The sequence below is a fragment of the Aquila chrysaetos genome, chromosome 7, assembly GCF_900496995.4.
Source record: "Aquila chrysaetos chrysaetos chromosome 7, bAquChr1.4, whole genome shotgun sequence".
Classification (NCBI taxonomy): domain Eukaryota; kingdom Metazoa; phylum Chordata; class Aves; order Accipitriformes; family Accipitridae; genus Aquila; species Aquila chrysaetos.
Window position 1 is genome coordinate 17,837,263 of NC_044010.1, and position 19,235 is coordinate 17,856,497.

The 19,235-nt window shown below is 38.9% G+C and overlaps 1 protein-coding gene across 6 annotated transcripts in view; it reads right to left on the reverse strand.

Moving 5' to 3' along the window:
• The window catches only part of CADM2 (cell adhesion molecule 2), a 699,058-nt gene that overhangs the window by 142,557 nt on the left and 537,266 nt on the right, over nucleotides 1-19,235 (reverse strand). The gene's annotated exons all lie outside the window — the stretch shown is intronic.

The following is a 19,235-nucleotide window of genomic DNA, read 5'->3' on the forward strand; positions in this document are numbered from 1 at the left end:
ATGCTACAATATTCCAAAACTGCATCCATCATACTGTGTCATATATTGTAAATTACAGATAGAAACAGGCTCTCAGTTGGGAAAGTAATTTCTGAACGTCTACCGATGGAATATTACTGCATAAGTAATGCTACAAAAATGAAAATAATACAATGGAGAGTCCACACCTACCTAAGAAAATACTAATAGAAGGTAGAAAAATCTTTTTTTTTTTTCTATAATTTTGAGGGTAATACTGAAAACACAAAACAGTATGTTTCAGGTTAAATGAGAGTTCATTGTAAGTGAGAAGTATTAGATAGTGACATTATTGAAGTAGAAAGGATAAATAAATACTAATCCTCTTGCAAACTAAAATAAGGGTACACAGATTTCCAAGTTTATTCTCCTGTGAAGACCACACCAGGCAATTTCTCCTCATGCTGCTGACGTTGATACTAATCATTGTGTTAACAGTACTTAAATGATTGCTGACCAAGGCAGTGTTAAGCTTGTTTAGGTGTTAAAAACTATCTAGCCAAACAGCACAGAGCTCTACCAAGACACCCTACGTATTTTGAAAAACATCAGATACAGTATACTCACTTTTTCCTCTTCAAGAGACTGCCCTTTACAGTCACTGCTGGTTACCCTCATGCACTGGCTTTAGTCAGCTTTAGATGCAAGGAATTCTAAAGGGTAGGGAACACAGAACAACTCGGGCAAATTTTACACTCTTAGCACCGCTGGAAATCCAGTTTCTCCTCAAACCTGCCCATGTGCAATATGTTCTACATATGTGTCTGCAGCTGACCATGTCTTAAGGAAGCTGCAGAACTGAATTATACCTGTGTATCTCTAACCTTGTAGATGGTGACATTACAGTTCTGCTCATTCACTAGCTAAACTTAATGATCCCATCATACTGAAAATGTTTTTAGTGGCGTGAATGAGTAATACTCATGGTAGAGTCACATTTACAGTATTGCTTTGTATTTCTTGGAAAGTCACAGCCTCCTAATTTCTAAAGAGTGCGGTCCTGTTCAAACATATTGTCTCAGCAGAATCGGGAGAGACTTTCTCACTTATTAATGATCTAAGAGAGATCCCTCTTTAAATAAGAACAGCTATAAGATGCCCCTATTCTTTCTGCACTTCTTGATCATTCATGTAGATACATAGATTAACATCGTTCTTCCTGTAGCAGATAGCTACATTGGCTAGACATGCAGTAGGAATACTCATTTGTCCTAGCTATATTAAGAAGTCAGACTCCTTAAACTCCTGCTGCAGTCAGTGGAGCAAGATAGCTTCCTCCAGAGGCCAATTAAGAACAGGTCATTGCCTTGAAATTATTACAGAACCTGAACAAAACAGCAAAGAAATCATCAATGATTGATGAGTGTATCTGCAGTCAATCAAGCAATTGATTCCAGTACCAATGTAGAGTCAAATACTAATGTATATGTCAATACTGAAGATATTAGTGGTGTTAGCGATGACTTGCAGATCTCACCATTGAGGAATTGAAATATGGAACAAAGTATCAAGAGAGATTTGAGATGAGTCTAGTGCAATTCCAGAAAGGATTGTCAGAAAGCTCTTTGGTGATTTTAACATCTTTTATGATAGAGCCTTGTCGTGGTTTAAGCCCAGCTGGCAGCAAAGCGCCATGTGGTCTCTTGCTCAGTCCTCCCCGCCCTGCTGGGATGGGGAGGAGAATTGGAAGAAAAACACCCAACTCTCATGGGTTGAGATGAGTTTAATAGGATAACACAAGGAGAGCAGAAATAATAATAAAAATAATACTAAGAAAAGAATATATAAAGTGAATGATGCACAATGCAATTGCTCACCACCCCAAACCCAAGGCTCAGCCTGTTCCCAAGCTGCAATCCCTCTTCCCCCTGGCCAGCAGCCCCAGGTTATATACTGAGCATGATGTCATATGGTATCAAATATCCTCTTGGCTAGTTCAGGTCAGCTATCCTGGCTGTGCCTCCTCCCAGCGTCTTGTGAAAATTAACCCTATCCTAGCCAGACACAGGACAAGCCCTTTATAGTTTTATGATGTCCCTCATACAGCCTAGCAGCCTAGCAGCTGCCTCTGAACCACAAGTACACAGATGCTTCCTCTTTTGCGGGATTTGTCTCAGTTTTCCAGATGCAGATGTGCTGTGAGGGAGACTATAATAAGAAATGATGATGGAAACAGATAATTAAGGGATTGAAGCATCTCTCATACAATGAGAGGCTGAGACACTTGGGATTGTTTAGCATGAAGAAGAAGAAAATAATGAACTTAATCCAAATTCAAAAGAAGAATCTGGCAGCAGAACTTTCTAGACCTCTAATTTTCTGAGGAACCTGCTCTAACTGGACATAGTTGGAGAAGAAAGTTGGACTAGGTGACCTCCAGAGATCCTTTCCAATGTGAAAAATTCTGTGATCTTGTGATTCTAGATGTTTTTAGGGTAAAGAATCTGCGTATCACAAAATTCAGGAACGTAACCAATCCTGAAATACCAACAAAAAACCCCTTTGGTGGATATTCACAAAGATTAATCTTTAGCTTTTCCTAAATAATCTTCCCCCTCATGGAGGCTTTGGATTTGAGTCCCTCAGAAGAGGTTGCCTGTCTCTCCCCTTCATAGTCAATGGAAAAAAAAAAAAAGAGCAACAGAAAAATTAGCTTTTCTAGGCTACACCTAGTTTGTGCAAATATGCTTCTTGTACAGCTATATTCCAAGAATGTGGTGACTTCACAAGTGCATCAATACAATATCTGGAGTCCAAGGGTGGTGGCCAGACATATTCATCAAGTATTATGGAATATCATTTGGAAAAATAAAACAAGTATTTGACATACAGTGGCATGCTGAGTACTGATTGCTGCACTGAATAAAAACTGTATGAATAAATGCATTATTTAACAAACAGTAGATACTGACAGTAACAGATGCATGGAATCATGCTACCATTGGTAGCATTTATCCCCAATATTTGACATTTTCGGGGCCATTCACATACACCAGATATATTTCAGTATACCAGAAGAAACTTGTCCATGCTTAACATAAAAGTCTAGACAGAAAACAGCTGAATGCATCCTGGCTTTTCCATTTAAACATTTATTGCAGGCATTTTATTTTTTTTTTAAGAGTTGGGGAAAAATATTCTTCTGGTTGTTTCTTTCTGCAGTTCAAATTGTAGCAGTAGGTAAAGGATTGAAGACATTAATTTGAAAAGCAAATATGTAGAGTAACTACCACTTACAGACGTATAGCTAGAGAATGCTACTTACCCTTAACACTTGCAACAGATGATTAATAATATTGGTTCTCATACTGCACTTTTCTTAAATGGTATAGTCTGAAGACTCACTAAGAAACCACTATAACTAACCTCTCATCAGTTTATTACTTTTGAAGGCTAAATTTGTATATCATGATTGTCATACAAAAGGAAGTATTGAGTATTTAAAAATTGCAAGATGTTCCAATGTTCACGGCTTTTTGTGGCTATTTTTAATAGACTGTAAATCACTTAAATATTGGAGATACAGTCTAAGAAGAATTTCTGAATTTACTGTGTACTACTGAATTGTATATAATGGATCAAGAGTGACTTCCAATTCTGCTTCACAAGCTGGCTGAGACATGGCACAAGCAAAGGAGGTATTTGGCCTTCAGGACAGTGAATGTTACTGTACTCTTTCTTGGGCTTGTTGACAAAGTGCCCATCAAAGGACATTAATTGCACATTTGGATGATAATATGTTCACAGCATCAGATGTAATAAAGAGGGCTGCAGTAACAATCTGCAACACTGGATACGTGAATGGTTTTGGTATCTAAGTTACAATATCCCATTTTTAATTATACTGTGTCCTTGATTCCTCCTTCTCTCTCCTCTCTTCACTTCAGAGTTGATTCATTTAACTCCTTTTTACCTAGCATTCAACTACTTTTTCCTCTTCACCAGGCACAAAAATTAAGACCTTTATTAAAGAAGTATTTAGAAAAATAAGCCTCTTTTCTATACACCTGAATCTCCTTTCCTATCTAACTCAGCTCCTGGTAGACTCAACAGTTCTGGAAAAATTCCAGATATCAAATCCACACAATGGTACACAATGACATTTTAACACTACCACTTTCAATAAAAGCAGCGTTTTTTCTTCTGTTTTCCATTTTGCTTGCAAACTCTGTTTGCCAAGTTTGATGCTTTCCTCAGATCCTCCTCTTGCCCTTCTTTAATCAGGGTGTTTCTAAATTCTTCGACCAAAACTTGCTAAATTAAATCTTATATTTAATTTCTTTCCCCTATAACAGCCTTTAGTATACTCAAGATGTTTATCGTCCAACAGACAATATTTATCCTGCCTCACTGATCCCATCCTTTCCTCATTTTTTATTCCTCTTACTCTTCATCTTCCTTCCTTCTTTTTCTTTGAAATCTTTCCTGACTGCACACATATGTGGGTGTTGCCAGTTCTTGGAATAAGCTGTCTTTGACTCCACATGTTCCTCCATCTAGTCTCTTCATCTTTGCCCCATCAATTTTTAATTGATAAAAAGAACCTGTTGGCATCCCTCTTTTCCCATTTTCTGTACTAAATAATTTTGTTTCCTCTGTGTGATAGGTAATTTCTCTATAAGAATGAGGCCACTGAAAGAAATTAGAAAATAAGAATGGGCTAAACCAATTGCATATGAAATATACATCAGGAATACTGATTAGTAACTCTTTAAAAGGGAAGAATACATAAAATTAATTTATTTCTTTATATGTCCAAATATAAACTCCAAAGTACACTTTATCTTTTCTGTAACAGAAGTGCAAAAATGTAACAACTGCAAATTTAAATTACTTTACACTTATCAGCATCCTGAGCTGTATTAGGAAGAACATTGCCAGCAGGTCCAAGGAGATGATCGTTCCCCTCTGGTCAGCACTGGCGAGGCCATACCTGAACTACTGTGTCCAGTTCTGGGCTCACCCAGTACAAGAGAGACAGGGACATACTGGAGTTAGTACAACAAAGGGCCACAAAGGCGATTAAGGGACTGGACTATCTATCATATAAGGAGAGTCTGAGAGCACTGGGACTGTTCACCCTGGAGAAGATAAGGCTTAGGAGGGTCTCGTCAAGTTTATAAATACCTGATGAGGGGAGTAGAGAAGATGGAGCCAGGCACTTCTCAGTAGTTCACACTGACAGGCTGAGAAGCAATGGGCATAAATTGAAATGCAGGAAATTCAATTTAAGCATAGAAAAAACTATTTTACTGTAAGGGTGGTCAGACACCTGCACAGGTTGTCCAGAGAGGTTGTAGAGTCTCCATCCTTGGGGATATTCAAAACCTGACTGGACACCATCTGGGGCAACCTGCTCTGGCTGACCCACCTTCAGTAGGGTGGTTGGACTACACAATCTCCAGAGGCCCCTTCCAACCTCAGCTATTCTACGATTCTCTGATTCATACAGCTTTTACCTGTATCATAATACTACAGAAAAATAAAACAACAACAAAAAAGTTTTCAAGCATTCCTGTCCTCCTTTTTGGCTTTTAAATTGCTTTCTTATAATTAACAACTGATATCCCAAATAGTGCTCTGCTGAACTGTACTGAAGACAACTGTTTGAAGACTATCCATCCATAGAGATAAGTCTTACCTCATATTGTTAAAATGTTGACAGATTAATGTGATCTCATCTGGAAATGAGTGTTATTCTGAGTAGGTCCTCCCAGGACAATGTCTTCTCCCGGAACAACAGAAAAATTAAAAAACCTTTAAAAAACCTGTGACTGCATCAGTGAAAATGTTTCCAGTCAGAACAACAGAAAGGGAGGAGCTGGAGAGAAAGGAGCCTGCCAGAAGTTCGTGGTGAGTACGTACGGATGAGTTCTTGCATGCTCCAGGATCATGTTCTAGGTGGTTCTGATCTGTTCTCAGATGATTTTGCTACTTGTAGGATACCACAAGCTTGAGCCCCCCAACAAAACTTTTGCATCAACACTGAATTACATCATTATGGTCAGAAATAATAATAACAAAACAGACTTTTGGAAGCTCTGGCAACTTAGATCTTCAGGGTTATTGAAAAGCCCAATAAATTCCCCCTGCACCTAGGGTTAATGTCCTCATTGAGAAAGGATGTTACTGCTAGCTAGAAATTTAAAATGTTTCCTCCTCAGACCAGCAATCCCATGGTGTTATCAGGATTCAGCTGGAGCCAAAGAAATCTAAGAAAATCTCTAGTAGACAAAAAATGAGTTCTATAATCCAGTTAGTAAAGGTGCATTCATGAAGCACCTGCAAATGCTGACGGAATATTCTTTTGAACCCTCTGTGCTTGACAGACAAGAATCATACTGGTTTACTTTATTTCCAAGAGGTCCATTCTGAGAGCAGAAAAAAAAAAAAAAAATCAAATCATACAGCATTTATTAACCCTCAATTAAAAATCTGAATTAAAAAACCCAAACAATAATTTTGTAGAAAAATGCTCAGAGCTGATACTTTCTCTAGTGTTTCCTAAATGTGAAACTTTCTTTGCAGATTTAATTTTCTCTAGTTGAATCCTGGAAAGTATCACCAAACAGTGATAGATTAAAACAAAATAAAACAATCCTCCACCACCACCACCAAAAAAAAAAAAAAAAAAAAAAGAAAAAAGAAAAAGAAAAAAAAAAGAATGATCAAACAGTTCTAGCACAGAAAACTACAATCCTATCAATTTCAGAATACCATCAGATTTCTCTTTACAGCCAGGTGGGGAAGGGTAATCAGAGCTATACGGATTAACACTAACTCAAAGGCACTGGAAAGTTCTGTAGGAGACCATAGGGAAACTCCTACTGTAAAATCTAGATCATGAGCTTTACACCAATAATTAGCAGAGTCTGCAACCAGGTTGATCTCCAAGCGACGAAGACAAAACAAAATCCTCATATGCAAATCTGTCTTCCTAAGTGTACCAGAACCCATAAACATTAAGTGGATTAAAGCCAAAAAGGGGCAAAAAAAGCCTTTGTCTCCTCAATGGCACTTTAGAGGAAGAAGTTCCTTGGAGACTGCTTAAATTCAGAGAAAGGGGAAGGAGGGGAAAAGACTGTGGAACTACTTGAGGATCTGGCCCCAGCGTGTCTATCTAGATCCAAGACAGACAGCTACAGATGAGCCTAGATGAAACATTACTGACTGCGACAGACAAAGTAGGATGGGAATGATGATTACACCGCTCTGCAAAGTGAATTGCGGTAGCCAAAGTGACATCCCGAATTATTCTATGAATGTAGTCGCTGATCATCCATTTTAAAATTAAAGATATATTGTTTCCTGTGAAAATGAAATCAAAGACTTGACTCTGATCTCCCCCATTATGGAACAAATCAGATACTGTACATCAAGTGTCATCTTGTAAGGTGATCTCTACTGGAATAAATTTGGCAGCTAAGACAGACATGTCAAAAAGCCACTACAACAATACCCAGGAAGCTCACTGGCACTCCGCACTATTATTTGGTCTCTGATATTTCTGTCAATTTATTAAGGAACAGTACCTAGCTCTAGTTGTGGGTGAACTTACCACATAAAACTATAGCAAACATCAGAAACATGAATCCCTGTGCCTAAGGAAAACCTTTGGGCACTGTTGAAATCTTTCAGTTATGCAATGACAGTTACCTAGCTGAGTTGCTGAGCTCAAGTCTCTCAGGATGTACAAATACCTAAGGGCAACTGCCTGAATTCTCCTGGGTCACTTAACTGCATGGGGGGGGTAGGGGTTTGATACTGTCTGTGCATCAGGGCAATTCACAAACAAGGTGCTCCTCTACTTATTTTACCCATGAGCTCACCCACTAGACATCCTCAGAGTTATTTGCTAGATGTCCTCTTGCACAAGAGGTGCAGGCAAACTGTGATTCTCTAAAACCTGCCTATTCACTGTCACCCCCAAAATTCTGGTTAGAGCACCCTGCTCAGAAGGGGCAAACCCCAGAATTTCCAATTCACTTGACCATCTGCATGCCATTGCCACTGGACTTCTGGGCATTTGCCATTAAAAGCCTCCTTTGAAACTGTCCTACTTTGTATGAACACACACTATACACATAAAAACATAAATACATATTAATTGAAGCAAAGACTTGAACATTATTTTCCCGTGTTTCCCACTCACTAGCTCATCTTTTTTCTGCTTCCTACTGTGAATATTTGCAGTAGAATAGCTTCAGTAAGTGAAGGTGCGAGCAAAGCCCATTAAGAAAGTACAGTGGCCAGATGGTTAGGACAATCTCTGAGAACGTTGGTAGACCAAAGATCTTTTTACTGGTTTGTATTAGAGACTGTGGCAGTTTAAAAACTTGTCCCTTCCTTACCCATCCCACTAGCAGTGACTGCTCCAACTACCTGGCTACCAGCTAGACCAAGCAAACTCTTCTCTGTTCTTCCATTTGTGTCTTTGTTTCAGTGTGAGGAAGATCTGACCTGGTTTAAATGCCATCTTTTAGAGAGACATGGAGAATCCCAAGAAGCACTAAATACCTCCCTTTAAGCTGAAGTTGCCTGTCCAGATTCTGTTCTCCCTTTTTAGGATTTCCTAATGTTTAGCTTACATATCTTCTGCTTCAGCCTGCTGTCTTTGGAGAACCCCACTCTTAATTTGTCTTGCTTTTTCCAGACATTTCTCAGAGAGCTTGAACATGTAATTTGAGGCAGACATTTCCTCTAGGTACATGTGCCTTTTTGTGGAACCAGTCTATTGGTTCCCTAGTGAGGAAAAACTGTAGTTTTCATTTAATGATCATGTGTTATGAAGTCACTAAAAAAAGCCAAGTGTTAACTTTTCAACCTCCCATCACACCTACTTGACTGTTTTCAAAAGCCAAACACCAGGTAAGATTCTCTTTTATTTCGTCATCTAAGAAATGATATAATTAAAGTTAGGTACTAGGCACTAGTTATCAACGCACAGTGCCAAAGTTTATACAGATTCCACAAGACGGGTATACATAATGAACTTACCTAAACAAAGCGTTTCTTTAAACATCTCAAAGTTCTCATTACTTGTAACATTAATGCAATTGATGTTTGAATGTATGAGGGATGAAAAGTTCTGTATAGACCAGAACTGATCGAGTGAGGAAGACGCTTATTTTTCTGATTTCTATTTTGGTGTACAGGGAAAAAGGGTGACATTTCCATAGTTGAAGTTAAAGACATCTCTCATCTGAAAAATGGATTCTGGTAAAAACAACAATATACAATCTATACAGGGTATGTGTATCAACTTAGAGGAAAAAATGAGGAAAACAATCGTTAAGACAAACAGCAGACTAAACTAAACCTGACAGGCTTGAGTGATGACATAATACCCTCTTACTCTGTGATGGTGACACAAAAATGCCAAAGGACACAAAGCTGTCAGTCTTGTTGTTTATCTTCTATCTAAGACTAATAAAAGGAGGTTGGTGATTGACAGAACAGACATGGGCACAGTCCTAGGCATACAGTTTGCACTCTGTTTGAAAAATGTATTGATGGTTTTAGGGGTGGCTTGCTTGTTATTGCCTTTTCCTGCATTACCTTTGTGATCTTTCACAAAGTTTTTATATAACTTTTTTAAAGCTATCATTGCTTTTTAAAATTAATGATTAGTAGTTATAATTGCTGATATTGCAGTGCCCTAGTAATTTATTAACAGTATCAGCTTCTGGACAAGTGTCCAGCTTAGTTGAAAACAAAACTAAGTTTTGCATAACCCCTTAGGTATTATCATGGAGAATAAGGGAATATTATCAAACATTTCTATTTTTAGCTGTCCCAGAAAACAAGGCCTAAATGCATCCTGCTACATCAGCTCCTAACTACTAAAAATGGAAAATGACACAGGTCTCTATAGAGCACAACACTGAAGCAGCACCATGTACTTTTAGCACATAAATCTTGTAAGGCAGGTAAAACTACAAAGAGAGAGAACAAGGAACAGTTTACATAGTGAAGCATTGCTGAAAACAAGTGAGTTATTTAGTTATTGTCCCAATTATTCTGTAGGAAAGAGCTGGTAGAAAATACTCTGAAATGAACCAAGTATCTTTCAGAGTTCTGCAGAACAATTGAATGGGGAAGTCTGCGTTATTAAAACAGAAGACAGCATTTTCAAAACCTTCCCCTAAATAAATGTGTGTGTGTGCATGTGAGGATGCAATGCCAGTAAAACTCAAATTATTCTTCTTTATTACTCAAGAACCTCATACAATTGAAGAACGAACCCTAAAGAGCCACGCTGTCTTGCAAGTCATTCCTTTCACAGGAGGGGTTGCACAGGCCTGTGCTAGCAAGGTACATCTTTAAGACCTCCAAGAGAGATCTTCTCTTCTAAAAGCAAATACACACGACAATAAGGAAGGGCATTTTGTTCCTGATTCACTCTTCCTCTCATACAGAAACTAACATTGAGAGGCACAATACTGAGGAGCAATATGTGGGTTTCCCACTGAGGCTGGCCTGCTCCCCTGCAAAGCACTGAATGTACTCCTGAGAAACACACAATCTGCTTCTGCTTTGGATCCTGGTTTGTTGTTTGACCTTGTCTGGAGTCACTTTAGCTCACTGAGTCTATGGTTTCTAACCCCACACGGCAACAGTGACTTTTCCTTCCATCTAACGCTTGCTGTACAGTGTTATTAGGGGAAAGGCAAGGTACCTGAGAAAGGTGGAGATTCAGTTCTCATTCCAGAGTGGACTGGAAAGCATTCCTTTATTGACACAGAAATACAAATTAGCAGAGTTTTAACAGCTCTATTCATCTCCCAGTTGCTGAGCATTGGGGCAGCAGCAACAAGGACAGGAAGTCTTTGGCTGGAACTGCTGAACTGAACAGGCATTTCACTATGCTTTTAAGTCCCACTGCTATATGTCCACGTGTTTGCTACCATGGCATTTGAGACAGAAGTTTCAATTCTGATCTCCTCACTGGCTACAAACCAGTGCATCCTCCTCTCCTTTATTTCAGTGACTTTGACTGATGACAAATATATTTTTCAAGTTTAAACAAATCATTTTGCTTTAAGGTTGTGCTTTGGCAATATATTTAACACTGGCCAATGTAGGCACAACAATTCATAATGTGAAGGATAATCAGAAAACTCCCCTCTCTTTCCTGTATTATAACTGCATTAAAATGCAGTTATGTATATTATAATGAGACATGTGTCAGCATGCTCCACTGTGCTACAGGCACATTATTCCAGCTGTTGAAGTTACTTCTCTTTGGCATCACATCTCAGTACCTGAATCCCCCCAAAGCTCAGAAATGCACACCCTATCATGTCTTATTACTTCAGTAATATAGAAAACCTGCCTAGCCACTGAACTTAGCAACAGGCAACATTTCCTCCATCCCCTTGCCCTGCACTCCACTCACATGTTTCCGGTGATAACAGAGTATTTTATTGTTATTTCAGGTGCAGGAATCTGCCAATGTTTCAGCCATCTTGTCTTCCTTGGGGCAGGATAAGTGTAAAATATGTGAATGAAATACATGAGTGGAATAGAGGGATTTTTTACTTGCTGAAGTGTGCATTAGCTGAACTGCTTCTTCCTATTGCAGTATAGCTGTTAGCCGTCTTAAAGAGATCAGTACGTCTTACAAGCACGTCCCTAGAAACTTTATAAAGAAACCATTGCATTTTAATATGAAGATCTGCCCTTATTTTGTCTGCATTTTTTGTTTGGAAAATAGGGACTTCTTGCTATTGTTAATAGTACAATAAAAATCATCTGATAGCACTGTATCATTTCAGCCTGATATATTCAAAGCAGTAACATGATACATTGACTGTCATTTAAATATACAGCCACAGTACCATGTCATTACTCCTTTCTCTGTGCCACACTCCATAGTGAAACTCAGCAACAATTAAATGAAAGCATTTAAACAAATTTGTGGTTTCAAGGGCAGCCTAAAAATATTACAAAATAGCCCGAAAGCACTATGTTCTTGACACCCTGATGTCAGCCTCCTGTCAAAGTAGCTTTATTCTGACTACAAAAGAATGTGATCTTGACCGAAGTAACAATGAAGGGAAGCACTCAGTCAGAACTGCTCAGATGTAATTCCTGCTCTAACACATACTTTATTGTAAACAGATTCTGAGATGACATTGGATCAGTTATGTTTCCACCTCAAAATTTTAAGTGCTTTGCTAAAGTAACATGCTTAACAACTTTACAACAGTAAATGGAAATTGTACTCACACAGCCACATGCAACACCCTGAAACAAACACTGGTACTGGGAAGAGAATAGCTCTTAACTGGACTAAAAGACTTTGTGAAAAATGAGACAGGAGCAAAATGCCTAGGAGGTAGGAATCACAGATGCTTATCTCAGAATTTATACCAGTCTCTTCTTAGTCTTTGATAAACAGGTAAACTTTTTGCCTTCTACTCCTATTTCAGAAATGCAGATGATAGTTAGTAGCAGCACAAGAGATACTGATTCAATTCTTCAAACTACAATATCATTAATAAGATCCTGTATTGGGTTTGCATGGCAAGGTTTTGGTAGCTGGGGGCTACAGGGTTGGCTTCTGTGAGAAGCTGCTAGAAGCTTCCCCCATGTTCGATCGAGCCAATGCCAGCCGGATCCAAGTCGGACCAGCCACTGGCCAAGGCTGAGCCCATCAGCGACAGTGGTGATAATGCCTCTGGGATAACACATTTAAGAAAGGGGGAAAAAAACCTGCACAACAGCAACTGCAGCCAGAGAGAGAAGTGAGAATATGTGAGAGAACCAACCTTGCAGACACCAAGGTCAGTGAAGAAGGAGGGGGAGGAGATGCTCCAGGAGCCAGAGCAGAGATTCCCCTGCAGCCCGTGGGGAAGACCATGGTGAGGCAGGCTGTCCCCCTGCAGCCCAGGGAGGTCCACGGTGGAACAGATATCCACCTGCAGCCCGGGGAGAGAGGACCCCACGCCGGAGCAGGTGGATACCCAAAGGAGGCTGTGACCCCATGGGGAGCCCCTGCTGGAGCAGGCTACTGGCAGGACCTGTGGACCCGTGGAGAGAGGAGCCCACGCTTGAGCAGGTTTTCTGGCAGGACTTGTGACCCCGCGGGGGACCCACGCTGGAGCAGTGTGCTCCTGAAGGACTGCACGCCGTGGAAGGGACCCATGCTGGAGCAGTTCATGGAGAACTGTAGCCCATGGGAAGTACTCACATTGGAGAAGTTCATGGAGGACTGTCTCCCATGGGAGGGACCCCACAGTGGAGCAGGGGAAGAGTGAGGAGTTCTCCCCCTGAGGAGGAAGGAGCAGCAGAGACAACGTGTGATGAACTGACCCCAACCCCCATTCCCTGTCCCCCTGTGCTGCTGGAGGGGAGGAGGTAGAGAAAATCAGGACTGAACTTGAGCTCGGGAAGAAGGGAGGGGTGGGGGGAAGGTTTTTTAAGATTTGGTTTTATTTCTCATTACCCTACTCTGATTACTCTGGTAATATATTAAATTAATTGCCCAAGTCGAGTCTGTTTTGCCCGTGACGGTAATTGGTTGAGTGATCTCTCCCCGTCCTTACCTCGACCCATGAGCCTTTTGTTATATTTTCTCTCCCCTGTCCAGCTGAGGCTGGGGAGTGATAGAGTGGCTTTGGTAGTTACCTGGCATCCAGCCAGGGTCAACCGACCACACATCCTACATTTTAAATCAAATAAATTAGTAATACCAGACTTGAAGTAGAAGAAAAATCATAGCATCTCAAGCATCTCAACCATCTCAGTCAGAGCTCTGCATCTTATTTTCTCACAGGTCAAAATACAAAGATGGAAGACAAAATACAATCTAGTGTATTTTAAGGATTAGCAAACCTGCACTTTTTCTAATAAAAAACTGGGAGTAGTTTCCACAGCCTGGAGCTCCTTGGGGAAATTCTAGACACCCATATTCCATTTTTCAATGGTCTGTCCCTGAATATAGGTATATACTGCAACTGCCACAGATTTGCATGGTGTTGTTGAACCTGAGCAACCCAGCTGTACTCTGTGGCACAGCCATCCTCTGCTCCCCAGCCACAGAAGCAACATCTTGTATATGCACAGTCCCAGAGAAAAGTTTAATTCTTTCTTTGGGCATGCTTGGCACGTGAAATCCCCAATATGACGAGAGTGGTGACTCTGAAGGCACATCACGTGAGAAACAGTTTATTAGTTTATTAGACTTTCTTTGTTATCTGGCCAAAGCACGTACCATCTCATGATCCCCTATGGATAGGCATGGAGGACACTCACTGCAAATGTGGAATATCACTGAACAGAAGTTGAATGCCATTGTATGAGGCTGGACTAAAAAGCAAGCGAGGCTAAGCTGTATCCAGAAGTTAAGTGGAAACTGGATATAATGCACAATGAACATGTGCTTCTATGTGCAAATGTACTTCTTGGTAGTCACTACTCGAATTAATGACCTTTTGAATAGTTTCAAAGTAAAACGCCACAAAGCATGCATTATAATAAGGAATAGCAGTATAGTCACCACAAAAGGTGATACTGCAGTGGACAATGTACCACAACAGGAATATCAGATCTAGCATGCAACTAATGGCGTAATGCAGAGGTATCTGAAAGCAGTCCAGCTACATTAGCTGGGCTCAGCAGCAGTAATGTAAGCACAGTGATGTGGCTATACCACTCCAGCGACCTATGCTGGTATTTCTGCACGGTACGTTGCTTGGCTGCAGGTCTCAGTCAGTATCTCTGCCTACTGACTTAGATACAGATATTTTTCAAGACTTCTTGCTAGGTTTTTGTTTCCCTAATACAGCAATACTGAAATTGACTGCGGGAAATTTCCAAGTTTTTCCTATCTACTAAGTTGAGCCTGATTTTACTGGCATATTGAGTGCTGAAAAAAAACCACCCACAAACCAGAGAATTGTTTTATTCTTGTAATTAATAAGGTGTAGCCTTCATGTTAAGGAAACCTTTTATCCTTCAGATACTGTACTATGCCATTACAAAGTGGAAAATACGTCCAGCAGGACTAGCAAGAGTGCATCAGAATTCACAGTAACGATTTACAGGACCATTGATTGCCTAAATATTTAATCACTCTGTATCATTCATCTATTGCAATATTTATTCTAGATTTAAGTAGTTTTCCTATGCTCATTATCTCTGCAAATCATTTTGGAAGTTGTAGTTCTTCGAATAAGTTTTTACAGCATAGAATAAAAAGTGGCTCTTAAGTCTGTAAGCAGAAAGATAAAACAGAAATTATTTTCTCTTTTTCATTGCAAGGTGATGTTATTGCTAATCAGACTACCAGAATCAATGCACCATAAAAGATTCTTTGGCACAGAGAACATACACCATGGATAAACTTAATTACTTTTCAAAGGGGAAAGAAAACTATTCTGTGAAATAGCAGACAGGTCTTGTATTGACCTGACGTGAACAGACAGAGCTGATTGCTGCTATACCATAGCTCAGACATGGTTATGTTTTACAAAACGTCTGCCAGGCATAGGCAAGTTACCTACTGTAACAATTCTAGAATTAGCGTTGTTTTCACAGATGTCTTCTTACTCTGCACTACTAGATCTGATAGAAGAGCAGGATCAGTGAGAGCCCTCTAAAATTGACACTAGAGATTTACAGTGAAACACTTTTTCAGTCAAGACAGCGTCTGTCACTATTATTCACACTGAGAAGCATCTCAATCAGCAGGAAGCCCCGCTGCAATCAATTATGAGGCAATTCATGCCTATGGTAGCCTTTGGTCCAAGTGCATCACAGTTTGACTCAGAGGGATGCCTTCACTCACCTTCTGCTCCAAACAGGAGAATGTGGTATTTCAGCAAACATCTTCTCAAGGACTTGTAGCAGATCCCTGGTCATGTCAGCACCATGGCAGGTAGCTTTGTGGATAATTTTCTCTTACCTATCATGAGGTAGCCTAGCTCACAGAGAAGCAGAGACAGGCCATGTAGCTGTTTACTTAGAAATTATAGTTACGGGACCCTATGTAGCTCTTCATTTAACTGCCAAGATTGTGTTCTCCTTTCTTGAGCCAAAAGGAAGGTGAAAAACATACTGATAAGACTACATCATTTTTACTGAGGTTAGGATAAGGGCACCATATTAATGAGTTGTAATTAGATTAACTGATGGACAAAGAGAATTTGCAAGATCTACCTAGTCTGTACCTAAGATGGGGACCTGTGTGATACAAACTTGCAAGGCCACTGAAGAAGACAGTGCATGCTTAGGAGAAACATTATCTTCCAAACTTTAAGGCATGGTAGACATGCAATCTCTCAGATGGGTATATAAATACATAAAAAAACCTCAAGTACTTGTATGTGTACTGAAAACAACTTGTTTTCTTGAAGTCAATATCATGACTTCCATAGTTCACATTAAGTATTGGTAGCACTGATTTTGCAAAAAATATTCTTCAAAACACATCTCAGAGGTATACTAGACTATATTACTTTCATTGAATAGGAAGTTAGTGACATAAAATCCTTCATCAGTAATCTTAGTGTAGTTCTGTTCTATTCCAATCCAATTTATGCTGCTCAAAAGTTTTTGAGCTACTTTCTCCTTGAATAATCATGCTGCTTCTTTTACTTTGCTCTTTGTGGCTTGCACACCACTTCAGATTTGATAAATCAAGCCCTAAAAATTTTATGATTATTTGTGTTTTTTCAAGATTCCTCTCCATATATTTTCCTGTCTTATGTTTTCATTTTCTTTTCCTTTCTTACATCACTCTACTTCATAAATGCACTTTGTTTCACAAAGTTTTACTAGTCTGTTTTTCATGCTGTCTCTTTATTATATTCTACTTCTTTTTTGTTTTGTTTTGTTTTCCCTTTATCTTCTTTCATGTCTCTGTATTATTATAGTGTTCTGAAGTACACAGTAGGAGCGAAGCTACCATGCATTCTAAGGAGGGGAAAGGAATCAGCCCTAATCTGGGTTCAGTTCCCCCCCCCCCCCTTTTTTTTTTGTGTAGTTACAAGGTAATTACTCAATTGTGCTTCCAGTATCTAATTATATTGAGTATTATTTCATTAGCCTTTTCTTTTTACTAATTATTACAAGGTTTGTAAACTCTTTCACATGGTTGTACCCAACACAATGATGGCCATGGCTCACACAGTCTTCTAAATAAATTGTAAACTGCTATTTGAATACACTAGAATGACAGGTACATTAAGAGATAAGATAATATGAAAGGAACTAAATAGCAAATTACTCCATATGCTTTCTGAGATACTCATGTTAAATATTAAACACATTTGAAGAACACATAACCTGTCAAATCTCAGTTCCCCTGTCTCTTTCTCATACCTTTACATGCTATTTTTCCCTTTACTTCACTACTCACATTGAAAATACAAATTAATGCAAATACTCTTAACAACCAACCAACCAGCTGGAATTTAAAGTGCATGCTTTCAGACGTTAATCAAATTTCTTCTTGCATGACATAGGAAGGTTATGGAGCAATGGATTCAGAGCCACGTTGCCTGCATGAGATGCGGACATAGTGGTGGCACAGTAAGGGAAGATGGCCAGTCTCCTGCTCCATGTAAGAGCATGTAACTTGTAGACCTGTGCTAACGCTGAATTTCGTCTTTAAGGAGCTTTAGATACTATTACTTAAAAAACTTGTTTGATAAAGCCACTTCATTTTCAGAATTTGCAAAAGCCAACAATTACCTATTTGGCAACTAGAACAGGAGTAAGTCATTGCGTGGCAGGTATTTTAATGAATCTTTTCTTGCTCCTGTTTTTCTCCTGCCCATCCTTGCCACTCCAAATAGATCTCTGTTCTAAGCTGTCCATTTCGTACACATACAAGATTTGTGTACACGGAAATGACCTCATGTAGACATGAAAAGAAGACTGAGTGGCAAATAATTCAGTTATGTCTGGCTGTGATTCCATATTTGTATATAAAGTAGCAGAGGTTTTGTTCTGTGTTTTTTTAATAACACCACCTCAGAGGTACAATTCTACAATCCATATTTAATCTGGCAAATAATGAAAAAATTGTTTTATTAATTATTTTACAGAACCATTTGCTTTTATTTTTTGACTACAGGTTCTCAACTATTGCCTGTTTTTCTAATGATAATTGTTTTGTTAATGCTATGAATCTGCAGTTCCATTAGAGTGCAGAATAACTGTGGGAGGTAAAGTCCCAGTTCTCTCTTATATTTAACATTTTTTTCAGTCTTTTTTAAGTTACTCTCAAATTATTATGAGAACAGACAAGTTTCCTATTTCTGATGATACTTATACTAGTAATCTAATTAGTTCTTCTTGTTCTGTGATTGTTATGCAATTATATTATGTCATGAAAACAGCATGTTCTGTAAAATTGTTCTTTTTGTTTCTTCATGAATTTTTAGTACATTAAAAACAAGACAAAAAACATTCTCTGTAACAAAGCCATAAATAACCCCCGGCATCTTTTTTTATATTTATAAAACTCTTATTAACAAATGAGACCTTCAATTTACTGGAACATATTGAGTATATGAAAATAAAATCTTGCATCATAACACTATCTTTGAAATGTTCTGTGCCAATCATATCAGATTGTTCTCATTGACTCAATCAGGCATAATTTAATCAGAAATAAATTAGACTTCCTCTATTAGAGTAAAAATAAACACTTGATTCATATTCATTCCCCTAAAATATTTGCTTGTATCCACAACTGTGTAAGTATTAAGGAGCTCAGCAGGCCCTCTGCCAAAGTGATGCATTTTCAACTGATCCTTTGGTCTGTTTTCCTAAGTCCACAACACACAAGACATTATGTGCGATAATGGATGCCTTTTTGGCTGATGTCACCGAGATTGTATGAAATGACCAGCTGATAATATTTCTCTCACTGCAACTATATCTGTATCTATATGCTAGATCTTTGTTTTAGCTAACCATAGCTAAAATGAAGACTATTTTCTTGGACAAACTACATCTTTAACCTAAGTAAGAACAGAATTTTTCCCACCAAAAAAGTTAGTTTGACAACAGAATAGTCTCTGTACAAAAATGGCAGATGACACTTTGTGGGTAACTTTCAAAATTAAACTGAATAAAATACTAGGAAACTGTATCTAAAAAAGAACAATCTTGAACCAGACAGGAGGTAACCTTCAGTGAAGAAAGAGATTAATTATCTTTTATCTGAGTATCTGAATGTTCAATTTGTGTGGGCAAAGTCT